This window comes from Carya illinoinensis, chromosome 10 (genome assembly GCF_018687715.1).
Source record: "Carya illinoinensis cultivar Pawnee chromosome 10, C.illinoinensisPawnee_v1, whole genome shotgun sequence".
NCBI lineage: Eukaryota > Viridiplantae > Streptophyta > Magnoliopsida > Fagales > Juglandaceae > Carya > Carya illinoinensis.
The window spans coordinates 20,055,932-20,076,808 of NC_056761.1; positions in this window are offsets into that span (position 1 = coordinate 20,055,932).

Sequence of the window (20,877 nt, forward strand, 5' to 3'; positions counted from 1 at the left end):
AAAACGAAACAAACCGCCAAAAAGATTAAAACCACAAAACAACTAAAAGAAATAAAACACAACCTCAAATAAATTAAATTAAATTAAAAACTAATTTTTAAAACGCAAATAAATTAAAATAAATAACTAATATATTAATTAAAATAAAAACAATTATTTCAGCGAAAATACACTCAAAAGCGGGTCATCACATCCTTCCCTCCTTAAAAACAATTTCGTCCTCGAAATTGCAAATCAACCACCAACTTAAAGCAAGCCACATAAACGCTCATAAACCGACTGAGATCAAGATTAAAATACATACCTTCATCATTCGAACAGATACGGGTACTGCTCCCTCATGTCCGCTGCTCGCTCCCAAGAGAAGTCTTGAGCTAACGGATCTCCCCAAGCCACTTTAACTAAAGGTATCGTCTTGGACCTCAACTGTTGCTCCTTCCAATCCAAAATCTGCGACGGAACAACTTCGTAAGTGAGATCCGGTTGCAACTGAATACCAGCTGGGTCGACGAAACGTGGCTCTTGCTGTCCAAAGCTCTTCTTCAGGGATGATACGTGGAAGACATCATGAACATCCCCAAAATAATCTGGCAAAGCAACTCTATAGGCGACGGACCCTACTCTCTCCAGGATCTGAAAAGGGCCGACGTACCTCGGATCTAGTTTCCTCTTCTTACCAAAACGCTTAACACCTCTCATGGGAGAGACTTTAAGATAAACCCAATCACCAACTTCAAATGACAATTCTCTCCTCCTGGTATCAGCGTAGCTTTTCTGGCGACTCTGAGCTGTCGCCATTTTGTCTCTGATGATCCGGACTTGGCTTTGCATTTCTTGAATTATTTCGGGTCCAATTACCCTACTCTCCCCAACTTCGTCCCAACACAAGGGCGACCTACACTTTCTCCCATGAAGAGCTTCATAGGGAGCCATCTGAATGGTTGCATGGTAGCTGTTATTGTAGGCAAACTCAATGAGCGGCAAATGGTTTTCCCAACTCCCTTGGAACTCCATGACACATGCTCGCAGCATGTCTTCCAGGGTCTGTATGGTGCGCTCTGACTGGCCGTCTGTCTGCGGGTGATAAGCAGTGCTGAACTTCAACTTAGTACCCAAAGCTGCCTGCAAACTCTTCCAGAACTGCGACGTAAACCTCGGGTCTCGATCCGACACTATACTCTTCGGTACGCCGTGTAGTCGCACTATCTCCTTGACATACAAACGGGTCAACTTACCCAAAGAGTCGGTGTTATTAACAGGCAGAAAATGAGCGCTCTTCGTTAACCGATCCATAATCACCCAAACAGAATTCTTCCCACTAGTTGTTCTCGGCAAACCCACTACGAAGTCCATCGTGATATCATCCCATTTCCACTCAGGAATAGGGAGGGGTTGGAGCATACCTGCAGGTCTCTGATGCTTGGCCTTCACCTGACGGCACGTGTGGCATTTCTCCACATATAAGGCAACGTCCTTCTTCATTCCATCCCACCAGAAATTTTTCTTCAAGTCTCGATACATCTTTGTACTGCCGGGATGAACTGAATACGGGGCCGCATGAGCTTTCGCCATGATCCGTTCTTTGAAATCTGAGTCCTTTGGGACCACTCTGCGATCTCGAAACCGAAGTACCCCATCACTATCCATGCTATAGTGCAACGGCCCTCGAGATTTTCTGACTCTCTTCCTGATGTTCAGCAGCTTCGGATCCTTTCTTTGGAGAGTTTTCAATTCTTCAAAATCAGTTACCCGAATATCAAGAACTGAAGACAAAATCTCTACTTGCTGCGAACTCTCTATAAGGAGCCTTCTCATCCCACAAAGGAACGACTCCAATTCTGACGGCTCGGCTTCATCTTCCAAGTGAGACTTCCGGCTCAAAGCATCAGCAACTATATTAGCCTTCCCCGGGTGGTACTTGATCTCACACTGATAGTCACTGATTAGCTCCAGCCAACGCCTCTGCCTCATATTCAGATTTTTCTGGGAAAACAAATGCTTCAAGCTCTTATGATCAGTAAATACCTCACAAGCTTCCCCATACAAGAAGTGCCGCCAGATCTTAAGGGCAAAAACAATCGCAGCCAATTCTAGATCATGCGTTGGATAATTCTTTTCATGGTCCTTTAGCTGACGAGATGCATAGGCTACAACCCGTCCTTCCTGCATAAGGACACAACCCAAACCAAACTTAGACGCATCACTGTAGACTACGAATGGCTTATGCGGTTCTGGGAGTGCTAACACTGGTGCCGTTGTCAACCTGTTCTTCAATTCCTGGAAGCTTCTCTCACACTTCTCTGACCAAACAAATTCTGTATTCTTCCGAGTCAAAGCTGTGAGAGGTTCGGATAGGCGAGCAAAACCCTCTACAAATCTTCGGTAGTAACCGGCGAGCCCCAAGAAACTCCTGATCTCACGTACTGTAGTTGGGCGTGGCCATGACAAAATGGCTTCTACCTTACTAGGATCAACTGCCACTCCGCCCCGGGAAATTACATGCCCAAGAAATTTAACTTCTTCCAACCAGAACTCACACTTGCTGAGCTTGGCGTATAGCTGGTGTTCTCTCAATCTCTCAAGTACTAGACTAAGATGATACACATGCTCTTCAACATCTCGGGAATAAATCAGTATATCATCAATAAATACTACCACAAAGGAATCCAGGTAAGGCTGAAACACCCTATTCATTAAATCCATGAACGCTGTAGGGGCATTAGCTAACCCAAACGGCATCACCTTAAATTCATAATGCCCATACCTCGACCTGAAAGCAGTTTTAGGCACATCCTGGTCTCTGATTCTCAGCTGGTAATATCCCGACCTCAGATCAATCTTAGAGAACACGGCTGCTCCTTGAAGTTGGTCAAACAAATCATCAATCCGCGGGAGAGGGTATTTATTTTTTATGGTCACCTTATTCAATTCCCGATAGTCAATGCACATACGGAGGGTTCCATCTTTCTTCTTAACAAATAAAACTGGTGCACCCCACGGCGACGTACTAGGCTGAATAAATCCCTTCTCTACCAGTTCTTGCAACTGAGTCTTCAACTCTTTCAATTCAGCCGGTGCCATGCGATAAGGAGCTTTATGCACAGGAGCCGCTCCAGGTTCCAAGTCTATAACAAACTCCATTTCCCGAACAGGGGGTAGTCCGGGCAAATCATCCACAAATACATCGGGGAACTCTTCCACAACTGGAATGTCTGCCAAAGACTTCTTCTCAGACGGCGTGGACACCATCTGCACCAAGAATGCATCCGCTCCCCATGCAATCTCTCGTCTTGCCTGAATCGCCGATACAATTATCGGTTTCTCCTTTAATCTACTCCCCACAAATTCCAGACAATCACCATCTGGAAGCTGAAAGCTAATTATCCGACTTCTGCAATTAATACTCGCAGAATATCGGTATAGCCAATCCATCCCGAGGATAATATCAAAACCCAACAGCTTGAACACCACCAAATCAGCATCCAGGAATCTTTCCTCAAAATTTAACGGGCATCCCAAAGCAACCTTGGAACACCACACCATCTCGCCATCGGGTAGAGCCACTACCATAGCCTTCGGCAACGGTTCCGTGACCAAATTACACACCCGAGCAAACGTGGAAGACACAAACGATCGTGAAGCACCGGAATCAAAAAAAGTACAAGCATAAAACTCATACAAACGGACTCTTCCTGAACTAAACACACAACCCATGAAATCCAAAAAACAACGAAGAAACCAAATGCACCAAAAATTAAATCCAACTTAAAAATTAAATTAATCCATACCTGTGATTACTCCAGCATCACGGGTCGCTGGTGCCTCATCATCCACCTCTCCGGGTGTGACAGCATAAACCCGGGCTTGCACTGCTTGTCTCGGGTTGGTTCTTCCACCGTGTCTACCTCTACGGCTTCCTTGAGCTCTAACGGGGCAATCCCGAGCAATATGTCCCACTTGGCCGCACCGATAACACTCACCCTCATGAGCTCTATTACAAACTCCACAAACAGGCATACGTCCTCCCATGCGAACACTTGAGGATGCTTGAGGTCGAGTTCCGGTCCGCTGAACAAACTTCTGAGGCGAACCCGAGCTGCTTCCTTCACCAGAAAAACTCCGCCTCTTTTGCCCTAGAGGGGAGCCCATACTCAGATTATTTTCCCGCTCTATAAGGGTGGCCACATCCACTAACTCCTGAAAAGTGGATATCCGATGGCTGACCACCATACGGCGTATGTCATGACGCAGCCCCTCCTGGAAACGATCTGCTCGCATCTCCTCAGTGGCGACAAGGTGAGGAGCAAACCGCTCAAGTTCTATGAACCTCCGGGCGTACAGCTCCACTGTCGCGCCCCCTTGGACCAGATTGGAGAACTCTCTTGCCTTCTGCTTCCTTATCGATGCGGGAAAGAAGCGGTCATTGAACTCCTTCTTGAAATGCTGCCAGGTCACCGCAGCGAAAGATCCCAGTTCAGATTCCAACAGCACCCTCTTGGTATCCCACCAATCAGAAGCGGTACCTTGCAAGAGGTAGCTGGCGTAAAGTACTTGCTGTGCCTCAGTGCACCCACACACCTCAAAAGTCTTCTCCAGATCTTTGATCCATTTTCCAGCCTGAATTGGATCCTCATTTCCAGTGAAGTGTGGGGTCCTATGCGCTAGGAAGCGCTCATAGGTGCATCCGGCTTGCACCATGCTACTGGACCCTCCTAGATACATCCAAGGCCCTCCCTGATATGGCCAGGGGCCTCCTGGTTGTGGCCAATACCCTCCTTGTTGCGGACAAGGCTCTCCTGCCGGTGGATAAGGCCCTCCCGATGGTGGACAAGGCCCTCCTGATGGTGGCCAAGGACCCCCTTGTGGTGGCCAAGGTCCTGCCTGTTGAGACCTCGCACTCTGTTGCATAAACTCCGTCATCTGCCGAATTGCTTCGGCTATGGAGTCATCCCTGGAGGTATTGTCCTGTGGTTCCTGAGTATTTTTCCTTGGTCTCCCTGGTCTCCCCATACTCTTGTCACAACACCACTCTTGACCCTCCTTTAAGAAAACAATTAAAACCATCATAAAACCAACAAAAACAAAAACAGCACTACACAGCAAGAAACAAAAGAAACCAGCATGCCAAAACATAACTAAATAAAACAAAAACAGGCAAACAAGCCCAAACAAATAAAACAAATAAAACAACTATACTTAACATAATTTTCAAAACGCAACTTTAAAAACATTCTGGTACTACCTACGGGACATGTGGTTTTACCCAGAGCCAAACCGCTCTGATACCACCTGTGACGCCCCAAATCCCCACGCCCGAACACAGGGAAATTGAGACGTCCGGATGGTGACAACCCGGGTCACCATCCCATCGACGGGTGCCGAGTGTGTGCAAGGCAACAAATGTGTACAGAGAAACACGCAGCGGATAACGAAAGTCGTAACTAAGTACCAGAATTTTTCTTAACGTAATACAAGCTGTTTAAAACATACATAGATAAAATATTACAAAACACAAATACAGTTTTAACAAACATAAAAGATAGCATCAGCAACCTGGCGGAGCCGCATCCTCGGGCTCAGCCTCCTCCTCTTTGTCCTCTAACTCTGCACCAAAAGCTACGGAACCACGAATGGTACCGCAGGTAAGTAAAACCCAAACACTACCAGATAAAAACACATAAAACTCAAACAAGATGCATGAAACATGCCCAATGCACAAAGCCCATAAAACACAAGTTTTCCACACACGCCAAAAACCCATTCGGCCCAAAACATATCCTTTCCGAAAAACACGCCAAAAGTCACATTTGGCCGCCAAGAGTCCATTTGGCCCAATATCTCGCCAGAAGTCCATCCGGCCCAATATCTCGCCAGAAGTCCATCTGGCCCACGCCAAAAGTCCCATTTGGCCTCACAAACCATTATCCAATTTTAACCGTATGCACCATGACCTCCCCTAGGGGTCATCCGCACACCCTGGCTCCAGTGTCACACCGTAGAGTACCACCACGCATGTGACACCTAACGAGCGATGCCCAGTTCCGCGCCCCGCGCGTGCGTAGCCAAGCATCCTCTAGCCCTCGCCAGCGAAGGGCCACGGAGTCGGTGAGTAGGGCGATGCCAGGTTCCGCGCCCGGCGCGTTCGTAGCCAAGCATCCCCTAGCCCCGCTCCCGTCGTCGCTCTCGACAACTAAGGGGACATCACTCAGTTTATTCCACTCCCGAGTGACCAGAGGAGCTCCACCGGATCGGAGCCAAAACCGTGCGGCTTTGTTGGGCTTTTTCCGGCCAAATGGCCGGCCGGTTGGGGGTGAGCTTGGGTGGGGTGGTGCACCGGAGGGAGGGGAAGAGAATGGGACCGGTGGGGGGTCGATTGGTGGCCGGACGGCGGCGGTCTGGTAGAGAGAAGGGAACGCCGGCGTGAGGGAGAGGGAGGAGAGAGAGAGAGAGCACGGGGGGGTTCCGGATCGGGGAGAGAGAAGAGAGAAAAAGAAAAAAAAGAAAAAAAAAAGAAAAAGAAGGAAAAAGAAAAGAAGGGAAAAAGAGAAAAAAGGAAAAAGATGTGAAAAGAAATGAGGTCCAGTCCTCACTCCGGGAAAACGAAACAAACCGCCAAAAAGATTAAAACCACAAAACAACTAAAAGAAATAAAACACAACCTCAAATAAATTAAATTAAATTAAAAACCAATTTTTAAAACGCAAATAAATTAAAATAAATAACTAATATATTAATTAAAATAAAAACAATTATTTCAGCGAAAATACACTCAAAAGCGGGTCATCACAATATGTTCAAACGTTGGGTCGTACAATCGAACGTTATTTCGTAATTTTGTGTAATTACATTCGAACGTTAGTTCTAACGTGAACCAACATTCGAACGTTTGTTATATACATTCGAACGTATAGATCAAAAATACTATTTTCATAAAATTAAAAAATATACAAATTGTATCATCATATTACACCATCAAATTAACAACTGACAATGTTTTATATAGTTGTAAAATTAGTTATTAAAAATCTATACAATGAGAAAACTGAATTGATTTCATTTTTTCTTCTTTCCTCGCCCACCGCAATTCTACTATAGTGACATAACACGCTCTATCTGGACTCTCATCTTCCTCTGCACTTGTTCTTAAATTTCACTGCACATTCTTTCCTCCTGGTCTCTATGTTGCTCCTGCAAACGCATCTCTAAATCAGACTGTTGCTCTAAGAGAGACTCCAACTCTTGTTGTCTTGATCTCATATACTCATTTGATAAAAAAAAATGCTGCAAAATAAGTAACATTTAAAAGAAATACAAATAAAAATTAAATTAATGACATGTTGCATAATTTAATAAATTATTCCCAACATATTCAATAAAAGTTCACAAATTTATTCAAAATGATATCATATATTTCCACAATATATAAACATATTCACAACTAAATTTACAATATTTTACATATTTTCAACAATTTTAATAAATACTGTAATACACAAATTCACAATATATAAACATATTTCTCATAGACTAAACTAATTCACAAATCACATATACATATGCACAATAATAACTAATTCACAAATACTAAAACATAGTCACAAAAAAATAACCACAACATATGCTTCAAATTCACATACACAATTGTAAAACATATTCATTTTAATCTATAAATATACACAAATATTTATATTTTCATTTTAAGAATAAGTATACACACAACACAATTTTTCATTTTAATTCATCATATTACATAATCCATATCACAAAGATTTGCTTTTAATTCATCAACATAAACAATTCAATTCCTTCTAATTCATCAATAATATCCAATTCAAAACATATTCACAATATATACAATCAAAATTCACTACTCAACTCACAATATTATACCCATATCTAATCCTTCAAAATCCACAATCAACTCACATTATACACATCAAAATATTCATCATTATCCACAACAAAAGCACAACAAAATATATAAACATCTTAATAAAGTTTAGAAATATACCTATCACTCACAATATCCTCTTACAAATCACAAGTTTTGAACAAGTCACAACAACCAATCCTTCAAAAAAATCACAACACTAGTTAGTTAAAGACATATATATAAAAACACACAAAATAAATATCATAAAATTGCAAAACATTTAAAGGAAAAAAGAGTTTTTCCTTATCAAAATCAATGGAGAGAGCAAAAATATTAATCCTCTCTCACTCTACTCTCTCTCTCTCTAACCATCTCTCACTCTAACACACATACTCTCTCTCTAACTCACAACCCTCTCTCACTCTCACTCTCTCTTTCACGCACAGGAGAAGCAGAAGAAATGATTCTGCTTCCTCCCGTGTGTTTATTCATTAAAATCACTCTGATTTGATATGACGTTCGAACATTTAAAAAGTAACATTCAAACATTTAAAAAGTAACATTCAAATGTTAAATTTTAACGTTCGAACGTTATTTAAAAATGAGTGGGAAATTTCCCGCTTTTTTTCACGTTCGAACGTACATGCATATACGTTCGAACGTTTAAAAAGTAACATTCGAATGTTAAATTTTAACGTTCGAATGTTATTTAAAAATGAGTAAAAAATTTCCCGCATTTTTTCACGTTTGAACGTATATGCATATACGTTCAAAAATTTAAAAAGTAACGTTCGAATGTTAAACTTTAATATTCGAACGTTATTTAAAAATGAGTGAAAAATTTCTCGTATTTTTTCACGTTCGAACGTATGTTTAAAAAGTAACGTTCAACCGTTAAAATTTAACGTTCGAATGTTATTTAAAAATGAGTGAGAAATTTCCCGCATTTTTTAATATTCGAACATATCTGCATATACGTTCAAATGTGAAAAAAGTAACTTTCAAACATTAAAATTTAAAGTTCGAACGTATGTGAAAGAAATATACTCTATTATTATAAATAATTTATAATAATATATATAATATATTAACTATATATAATATTAACTATATACTATAATATATACTATATATATTAACTATATAATATTAATATATTAACTATATAATATATTATATAGTATATGTAATGACTATATATATAATATATAATGAGTATATATATACTATATATATTATATAATATATACTAGACTATATATAGTATAGTATATAGCATTAGACTATATATATAATATATAATATACTAGACTATATATAGTATAGTATATAGCACTAGACTATATAGAATATATATTATATACTTAACTAGTATATAATATAATGTATTATATATTATATATATAGTATATAATATACTTCAATTAGCTTATCCAATTTTAATATTAAATCATTGCCCTTCAAATTTCAATATCTTTAAATTTGTAATAATTGTTCACAAATGATGTATTATTTTATTTAAAAACTACATAAAATTTAAATTATAGTCATATTTACCAAATACTCTATCTAACGTTCAAACTTCACTCACTAACGTTCGAACGTATGTGAAAGAAATGTACTCTATTATTATAAATAATATATAATAATATATATAGTATATTAACTATATATAATATTAATTATATACTATAATATATACTATATATATTAACTATATAATATTAATATATTAACTATATAATAGATTATATATTATATATTATATGTAATGACTATATATATAATATATAGTGAGTATATATATACTATATATATTATATAATATATACTAGACTATATATAGTATAGTATATAGCACAAGACTATATATATAATATATATTATATACTTAACTAGTATATAATATAGTGTATTATATTATATATAGTATATAATATACTGCAGTTAGCTTATCGAATTTTAATATTAAATCATTGCGCTTCAAATTTCAATCTCTTTAAATTTGTAATAATTGTTCACAAAAAATGCATTATTTTATTTAAAAACTACATAAAATTTAAATTATAGTTATATTTACCAAATACTTTATCTAACGTTCGAGCTTCACCCACTAACGTTCGAACGTATGTGAAAGAAATGTACTCTATTATTATAAATAATATATAATAATATATATAGTATATTAACTATATACTATAATATATACTATATATTAGCTATATAATATTAATATATTAACTATATAATATATATGTAATGACTATAGATATAATATATAATGAGTATATATATACTATATATATTATATAATATATACTAGACTATATATAGTATAGTATATAGCACTAGACTATATATATAATATATATTATATATTATATATATAGTCTATAATATACTATTTAGCAAATACTCTATCTAACGTTCGAACTTCACCCACTAACGTTCGAACGTCACTGATTAATGTTCGAACGTCACTGATTAACGTTCGAACGTTGGCGCTAAAAAATATTACGCTTGCACGTAAAAATATTTAATGTTCGAACGTTCATGTAACGTTCGAATGTAAATTTTCCTACATTCGAACGTCAGACGAATTCTCATCTAGATTTAGTGACGGTTTGTATAAACCGTCACAAAAACTAATTTTTTGTGACAGTTTGGGGACTGTCACTAATTCTAAAGCGTCACTAAATCTCAATTTTATTGTAGTGTTAGCTGTGTTTAAATATTGAGATGGGTTGAGATGAAAGTTAAAAGTTGAATAAAATATTATTAAAATAATATTTTTTAATATTATTATTATTTTGAAATTTGAAAATGTTGAATTATTTATTATATTTTGTATTGAAATTTTATAAAAATTGTAATAATTAGATGAAATAAATTAAAATGAGTTAAGGAACCAAACTGACCCTAAGACATATTAAGCAAGCAATTAAGAGTGGAACGCTGACCAACAGTGAGCAATATACAATGTTTGCGGTCAAAAACTTCTTTGGGAATATTATGTATGCTCAAGCCTCAATGCACAGCTCTTCTTTGCTTTACTTCATTGGGTTTTCTTGATTCATAATCCATCGTTGATTTCCTATCACAAGATATGGATTCAAACATCATCATGTGTTTGCTGTTTAGATGCCTCTCAATTATCTGCAGTTCCAAACTTATTTACACATTTTATTATTATTTTTTTTAAAATGAAAAAAACATCATGTGTTTGCATTGATTTTACCATGAAGACCTTTCCACTATAATTTTTCAGTTTCTTCATTCTTGAATGTGAATGTGTGGATGCGATGTCGTGTCCACACGGCTATTTATCGAATATAACAATTTAGTTTTATATTTAGGTATTTTAAGAATGGAAGAAGGTGTGATCCGTTAGTGAATGAGTAGCCTATGATCCATGTAATTAACAATAATAATAAAACACACACAATTGTCCAAATTAAACTAATTTAACATTCTGTTTCTTTTGGCGGGCTTGAAACAATTGAAACCGTAAAAAACAAAAATAAATAAATAAAAATCCTTCTGAAACCAAAGAGAGTTTAGCATTTACATAAACCAAATAGATAAAATACAAGATAAAATTAAAAAATAAATAAATACATCTCTTTAAAGTTAACAATCAAGGAAAAAAGCATATTGGGCAGCTGAAACTTGCAGAAGCTCACCCAAGAGAAAACAACGGAGACATTGAGAACAGACTTTGACAGGCTGGTGGCCTGGTGAAGAAGCTGCTACCTTGCATGTGGCTATTTCCGACGAGAGAAGCTGCTTGGAAATGAAAGTCTTGTGGCTTGCACTCTACAGAGAAGACGCGTGGAAGAGAGGCAAGGAACTGGACGTGGAGGCTGGTTTGAGCGTTAACCAGGACAGCATCCAAAGGTGGAAGCTCACGGTGGCTCTGTGGCTTTGTGCTCTCGCTGGTTGGGCATGGTGGAGTGCTTTATTTCTAAACATCAAAACAGAGGTTTCGTGTGTGCGTCAGGGCGGTTTCCAAGGTGTTTCTGACATGAGGTAGGGTGGCTGCTGTGGGAGAAAATAGGTGCGAGGAGGTTGGGTTTTCTGTGAAGGTGCCGAACGTTTCTCCTATTTCGGTGTGGCGGTGAAGTGGAATAAGCGAAGAGAGAGAGAGAGAGAGAAGAGAAACGCAGAGGAGAGGAAGAGAAAAAAGATTGGCAAAACATTTGTCGCCCAAGAAGGTAAAAAGACTTAAACATTTGTCGACAAAACAGAAATAAAAGCAAGCAGCCTGCAATTTTGAAATACAACTAAGGGTAAAATTAGAAAAAACAATTAGACAAAAACACTGTAGAAGATGCACTTATATATATAATAGTAGATATACACACACGAAACTTATTTTAATCAGATAATAGTCATACTCAAGCCGAAGTCATGATATCTTGTAATGCTAGATTTTTCAATTGCCTCAATATTATCACTGTCAGTGTTAGGTAGAGGCATCTTAACTTTTTTCTTGCTTGATTTGATCATAGTCAAAGTTGATTTGAGAATTGACTTGGGTTGTTTTGGGCAAGGGGGGAGTATCGGCCGGTCCGAACAGGCAAAACCGACCGAACCGGATCGGGAGTAGGTTTAACTTGTCTCGGTCCAAATTTTGATATACCAACTAGTTTCGGTCTAGTCTCGGTCTAGAGGTTTTTTACCTTAGATCAGACCAGATTGATTGAATAATATATATAATATAATTAATTATAATTTTTATCTAACCTAATAGGCTAATATTTATAATACTAATATTTATAATTTTATACTAATACTAATATTTATCCTAAAACTAAATTACTAATAGTCTAAATTAATACTAATGTACTATTATATAGTTATACAGTATACTAATTATAAATTCATAATAACTAAATCATTATAAGTCTATAACTATATCTAATAGTATTAGTATTAGTTAACTTAATATCTAATATGCTAGTATTACTATATTAGTAATAAGATTATAAGAGTATTAGTATTAGTTAATTTAATATGTAATATGCTAGTATTAGTAATAAGATTATAAGAGACTAAGAGTATTAGTATTAGTTAACTTAATATCTAGTATGCTAGTATTACTATATTAGTAATAAGATTATAAGAGTATTAGACTATTAGTATTAGTTAACTTAATATCTAATATGCTAGTATTAGTAATAAGATTATAAGACTAAAAGAGTATTACTAATCTTATTTAATAAATTAATATAGGATTACATAAAGTATTAGTAATTGTGTTGGGGTTGAAGACAATGAAGAGATATAGTAAATTAGTAATACTAGTTATTAGTTATTATCTATTAGTACTAGTGTTATTACATATTATTAGTTATTAGTTATTACATCTAGTTATTAGTTATAGTATTAGTACTTGTGTATTATTAGTTATAGTAAATAAGTTAATAACTATTACTAATTTACTATCTACTAATAGACTAATAGTATTAGTATTAGTGTATTACTAATATATATTAATATATATATACTAGGTAGGAGTAACGTGCAAAGCACGTTTGTCTAATTTTATGAAATGATTATTTGTAAAAAATAATATATATTTTATAAAAATTATTGATGTCACTTAATAATTTAAGGCATATTGGAGAAAATAAAAAAATTAGTTCAAAATATCATATAATCCAATACATGTTTATAACATCTATAATTTTAGTAAAGATGTATACGAAAAATTTAATAAAAGTCTAACACAAACGGTAGTTCAAAATATGTGTCGTTTGATGTTTGTATTATAATTCATCAATTTATGTCATCCTGTAAACAATCAATAGAGACAATATTGAAATTCTTATTTTGCTGTTGGTTGAGTCGATCAGGGATAACATAAAGTTAAAACATAATCTTTTTATAAAATTTGTGGTATAATATTTTCTATATATAGCATATATATAAATCATAAAATATATTTTGAAATTGTTAGCCGAATTTACTCTTTCTTGATTAGCTCAAGGATTACGGCCTTTGTCACGTGCCTATCATAGCAAGCCCACGTATGGAATATGACTTAGCGGAAGCTACGTCCTACTACCATGGGGAAAAAAAAACACTTTGATTAAACACACTTGTATTATATATTATATGAGATTTTTAAATTTGGAATACTCAATAATCTGAGTTAATGAAACGTATAATATACGTATATTATACTTAGGGATTCACGTCTTATGCACCTAATACACGTGTATATGTTAAGGAGAAAGAGAAAAATATAATAACTAATCTTTAATTACTTATTATTATATAAACCATTAAGTATTATAATTATTGAGATTAATAAATCATATAACAACATTGAATGCTATATCTCTCAACATTTATGTCTTCATTTTATGTGTCAAACCGTTAAAATAAACGGTGTTAACTTTAACGGAAAAACAAGAAAAACCGTTAAAACAAGATTTTCCGTTTCATACACACTTTTTATATATAGAAGATATAATAGTATACTATTAGTTATATATATATATATTAAATTAATATCACAATATAATTACATAAGTATTAAACATATTCCCTTGGATTAAAAAAAAAAAAAAATCAATGGATATACTCAACTCTCTAAGTTAGTAATAAAGTAACAATTAACATCATCAATATAATTTTAATTAGTGATTTTTTTAATGACTTAATTAAATAATACACATTAAATAGTTTACTAATACTAATGTTATTAATACTAATAATGTATAAAATAGTTATACTAACTGAATGATTCAATATAACTACTATTACTAATATAATATAGCTATACTAAATTACTAATAGTCTAAACTAATACTATTATATAGTTATACTAATCATAAATTTATAATAACTAAATCATTATAAGTCTATAACTATATATATTTAGTATCAATGTATTATTATATTCTTTAATGTATAACTATTAACTATAATATATGGTACTAGTATATATCAATATATTAACATATTATAAGAGTTATGGTATAAATTATAATATATCATATATGTACAAATTTATAATAGTATTAGTATAGTTAACTTAATATGTAATATGTTAGTATTAAATCACTATAACTACATAGAGTATTAGTAATAAGAGTAGTATTACTATTATGTAATATAGTATGACATAGAGTATTAATAAATGTGTCGGGTTTGAAGAGATATAGTAATACTATTATTACATATAGTTATTAGTTACAGTATTAGTACTAGTGTATTATTAGTTATAGTAAATAAGTTAATAACTATTACTAATTTACTATATATTAATAGACTAATAGTATTAGCGTATTACTAATATATATATCAATATATATAATAGTATACCATATGTATATATATTAAATATATTACAATATAATTACATAAGTATTAAACAAAATGTCATTAGATTAAAAAAAAAAAAGTCAAGGATAGACCGATCGGACCAGACCGTCCTAGTTCTTAGGGAGTTCGGTTCGGTCTAGGGTGGGAAAACCCTAGATCGAATAGGTCCGGTCCGGTTCACAAAATCTCCCCGGACCGGACCAAACTCCCCCTAGTTCTGGCTGTATTGACCTCTACTAGTTATTCCATACTTTGGAATTGATTATTGGACAATAAAAATTGTAACAGTATACCAAAAGCTATTTCTGTAATAGAATCTCTTTTGATAGAGTTATTACGTGAAATGTTAGCGTTTTTATGGTTATTACTGGCCATTCATGGTTGAACTTTTTGATCAATGTGATTGTCAATTATCAGGCAATTGTCTATTGAGAAAGTAATTAAGTTGTCTTTCTTCTATTTATCCTAATTGAAACTACTTATTAGGTTGTGTTGGGCAGCTGAGATCATCTCATATTACTTTATTATTATTTATAAATAATTCATTATTATTCACAAATAGTAGACTATTATTTAAAAATGATTTACTACTAATTCACAAATAGTAGACTACTATATATATTGGTATTGGCATAGGTTCGACATCTTTCATAGGTTTCACATTTTTTAGAAATTGACTTTGTTATTTTCTTTAATAAAAACTCATACATCAAATTATGTATTGTTTGAGTCAAAATAATAATAAAATATTATTATTTTTATTATTAATTTTTTTCTTAAAATTAATTATATATATTATATTAAAAATATAATAAAATAAGAAAAAATATATAATATGTTATAATAATAAAATGAAGGTGAAGGAGAATATTTGTTGTGTTATTGAGTGAGGAAGAAGATGAAAGGGTTGTAAGAGAGAGTAAGAGGAGAGAGAAATAATTAGTAAACTAACATTTGATGAGTAAATAGTATATCTTCAAATTTGTATAAGTATTGTTCATAGCTATGCAAAAATATGGATATGCAATATAATCCAATATGGTGAAATTCTATGCAAAAATAAATCTCACTTTCTATTTTTGTCATATTTTTTTATATATTTTTTAAATATTTTTAAAAAATAAAAAAATATACTAATATATTAAAAGTTACTTCTTTAGCCAAAAAGTAAATAAAAAAATTAAATATGCAAACGATCAAAATAAATGGACAAACTTATGAAGCATATACTAGCATTTTTCATTTTTTTAACCTCTACAGCTGTCTACATCAACAGTAAAATAAGGTGGCTGATTGATCGTGGCAAATGTTTCAAGTAATATATATATATATATATACATACATGCTGGATGGGTTAGGAGCAACGGGATGGTAAAAGAAAGCAGAAACAAAGAAAGAATTAACTCGTGAAGGTTGGAAACGTCAAAAAAAGCCTTATGCATATGTACCCTAGGATGGATCGATATCCTAGATCGATGCATGCATTTAACTTTTTCTTGAGAAATCAATTTTTGGAACTTTAAAAAGAAACAAAAAACGACGAATCCACGTCAAAAATATGACTGTTTTGAATTTAAAGATGAGATTAGATAATTTTTGATGAAATGTAAAAGTTAAGTAAAATATTATTATAATATTATTTTTTAATAATATTATTATTTTTAAATTTAAAAAAATTAAATTATTTATTATATTTTATATAAAAATTTATAAAAATTATAACGATCCTGAGATCAAATGCTTTCTAAATTCAAATGGGCCTTAATTTATTCGATAGGTTTAATTTGAAAAATTCTTACGGATCGGATGATAAAATAATAATTATAATCTGATTTTGAAATAAATAAAGATAAAATCATTAAACTGAAAGTCCAAATCCCATGCACACACTTTTGACTATGTTTGAACATACTAAGGAGCTTTCTGAGGTAAAGCCAAGCGGTACGCATGGAGGAGATCCTCGTGGAAGGTGGTCGGAATGGGGGGTGACGCAGCTGGTTTTGTTTTGCTGGTTTCAGTTTTTCTTTATTTAGCTTTCTGTTTCTGAGTTCATTTCTGTTTAGTTTCCGTTTTGCTGTTTTTCAGTGTCTTTTGTATTTGTTTCTTTGTATTAGTTAGTGCTGTATTTGCTTTTATTTTCATAGTATGGAAAATAAGGGCCTCGACAGCAGTGGGTAGGAGGGAAGAGTGCCCCCACCGCGGCGTCCAGGATGGCCTAGCCTGCTGTAGCAGTGTTTTCAGCGAGAGATGAAAACGTGGTGGGTGCTGCTCCGATGTCTGCTGTTAGTAGCTGCTTAAAGCAGAGCTGCTCAGATTGCGATTCGATGCTTGCTGTACGTAGTTTGCTCAGAAGTTTGTTGTGAGTAGCTGCTGAATGTAGTGGGGCAAAACATGTTTTGCTCAGAGTATGCGAAGGCGCGCTGTCGGGGCATACGGGTGTCATGTGCTGTTAGTGCCGTAGTCGTACGTACAGTGTAGTGGAAGGATATTGAAAAATTGCTCAGAGTATGCTGCAGTCGTACTTACGTGCCGTACAGCATGTGGTGGGTGCTTGCTGTTGTGGGGACCATTAGTGTTTTTACCCGAGTGAGGTAATGAGTTGCTTGATCGGACATAATCCGGGGTAAGAGTTGATCGAGAGTGGCGGGCGATGTTATGGCTGGTGATCGTATGATCGGTCTCTATAGTAGCGGCTGTTTGTCCATGCGTGAGCTGGGTGCTCGTGCCGTTCTGGGCTCGTGTTAGCTGATGCCTGTGGTAGGTGTCCTGTCGGGATTCAGGCCGGTGCTTGGGGTTTTGTTTGATGTGTTGTAGTTTGCTTTTTTAGTTATTAGTATCGTGGAATTGGGCTATTGGACTTGGGGTCCATAGTAACAGCGTGCTGTACTCCATCTCCCTGGGAGGATGGAGGGGGTCTTTCCTCTCTGTTAATACAGAGCGCTATCTTCTCTCGCTCAGGAGAGATTCAGAAGTTAAGAAAATGTTCGCTACTATATGTGCGGGGATGCTTCAGAGCAGATGCGTAGGTTGGCTTATAGTCTGGTTTTCCTGTATTGATAAGTCACACTTGTAACTTCGGTTTATTGATGAATTCAATGATTTATTTTCAAAAAAAAAAAAAAAAAAACCATTCACACACATGACACAACACAACGTACGGTTTTTCGATTTCTTTCGATCAGGACCTCATAATTCAAAAGTCTCTAATTCATGTCCTGTGCGCATAATTACACGTCTTGTAATCTAAGTCAATTGCATGGATGGCTGTGAGATCTGTACGTACTGTGATCATATAAAACATCATGAAGTGGTTGAGCTGCAGCCAAAAAATAGGTATTTGTGATGAACATTTTGTAACTAATTTTCGTCGAAAATAATTCATTTAATTGCAAAATATTGATTATAAATATCTATTTTTCTTATAGTGAGCAATCTATTGGGTTATAAATCTTCAAAAATGTCAAATTAGGAATTATGTTAAAATATAATAATCTGACTGCTAACTCCTAATTTTTTTTTTTGATAACAAATCAAACATTCATTCATATCAAAGAGTCCTTACAAAAATAGTATTTATCAAGCCAAATGGCTTGACTTACAAAAGAAGGACATAAATTCCACCACATAACAATGTCTTCAACTTCCTTAGCATATCTTGCCAATTGATGGGCAGCACCATTACCCAAGCGATGAACATGCTCAAGGCTTACTTCTTCAAACCCATGCATAAGTCTTCGAATATCTTGTAAGATAAAATTAAATTCAGTTAGATACTCAGCACCTTCATTCAAAGAGTTAACAAGAATCAAAGAATCCGATTCTAAGATAATCTTTGGTATCCCCCATTGGGCACACAATTGTAAACCTCTCAACAAAGCAATGGCTTCAATAAATTCAGGTGAAGAAACCTCCCTTTCCACCTTACTAGCAGCTACCACAACATCTCCATTATGATCTCTCAAGATAATCCCAACCCCAGCAGAAAAGTAGTCACTAAATGTAGCACCATCAACATTTAATTTCAGATAACCTACTGACTCCTAATTAAGGCGAAGTAAGAAATATAATTGTAGAGTGATCAAAATTTATATGATGATAATTCTATATATTCTATTCCAAAAATAATAGAGCCCACTAATAAAAAAAAAGTGGGACTTTTCATGTAAGTCATAAATTTGTTTTCCTTTTTTTGTTTTTAAAAAATATCAAATTTGCACATTCTAAGATTGTACCATTCATTTTCTATGATGTATATATATATATCTTATTCATTTTATTAATTATAATTGTGTATATATATATAATAATAATAATAATAATAGATGCAATTATATATATTTCAAACCCATTTAATGTATAACATGATGAATTTGATACCTGGTCAATGGTCGATCGTATTAATTCATAAGAAACTTCCTCACCTTGAGAGCAAGGGGACCGCCCACAAACTCCTCCAGAAAAAAGGGACAGTACAAGAGCCAACACAACCCTAATATACTTTCTGCGTTTGAAATAATATTAAACTTTTGTTGAATTTATTTACGCATTAAATAATCTTACACTTTTGGCTAATCTTACACTTTTGAAATTATTGAATGCGTAAATAAATTGAACACTAGTATAAGTAGGAGGGCCAAATCCCTCGCTCTTCGCCCTCACGAGATCTCTCTCTCCGACAAATGCTTCTAATAACAAGTTTTTCTTCTGCAGCTTCTTCTTCGCCCGTCTAATGTTTCATAAATTGTTTCCTACTGTTTCAAAAGCTAACATCTATATGTGATCTGCATGTATTAGCTACTTGCAATAACCCTAGCTATCTCCATAAACCAAGTATGACTATTACACACCATTTACAAGAGTTTTCCAGCTGGATTTACAAACAATGGCTTCTGCTTTCTCAGACATGGCAGCTCCAATCCCCGCTGCCACCTTCACCCCCTATTGGCACAGAAGCACCAGAAGCGCATGCAGCCGCAGCTCAACCAGCACAGCTTGATTTGAAAGTAGGTAACGAGAACATTGATTGGGCGTCCATAATAGTGGCCTATTGCTTAGCTTCTGCAATTGTGGTAGCTCTTTCATTCCACGAACTTGACCGTAAATTCTCTCCCACCATCCACCTCTTCTCTGTCACAATCTCATTATGTTTTGCTTCCTTCCTTATTCGCCACTTCATCAATTCCAAGTTCCGGGATATAGCCCGAGTGCTCTATGGAGTTGGCATCTTCTTTGCAGTTACGTCTTTTTCATATATAGCCAATACCATTCACTTTCCTCTGTGGCTCAAAATCATGAGCTGGCTGGTCTATGCCGTTTCGTTCCTCCTTATTTTTGCTTCCAGGTCCGTCCACTGATAATAAAGCTAGCTAAAATATGACATTGGACTGTGCCATGTCAATTTAGTTTTGTTGCATGCATTTTGTGATCGGCAGAAGCAGCTCAACCAGTACTAGAAGAGAGAGACAGAATTTTAGGTCAAGTTTTCCCGGGGAACAAGAGAGATCCTAGTTGATCAAAGAGCGAGTTTGTCCCAAGCTTGGCCAGCGTTATAAGGACAAGAAACGCCCACTACAAGAAAAATAGATATTTGTGATTAATATTTTATATATTTTGTAATCAAAATGACTATTCCCGACGAGAATGTACTCTTGTAGTAAGTTATCTTATTC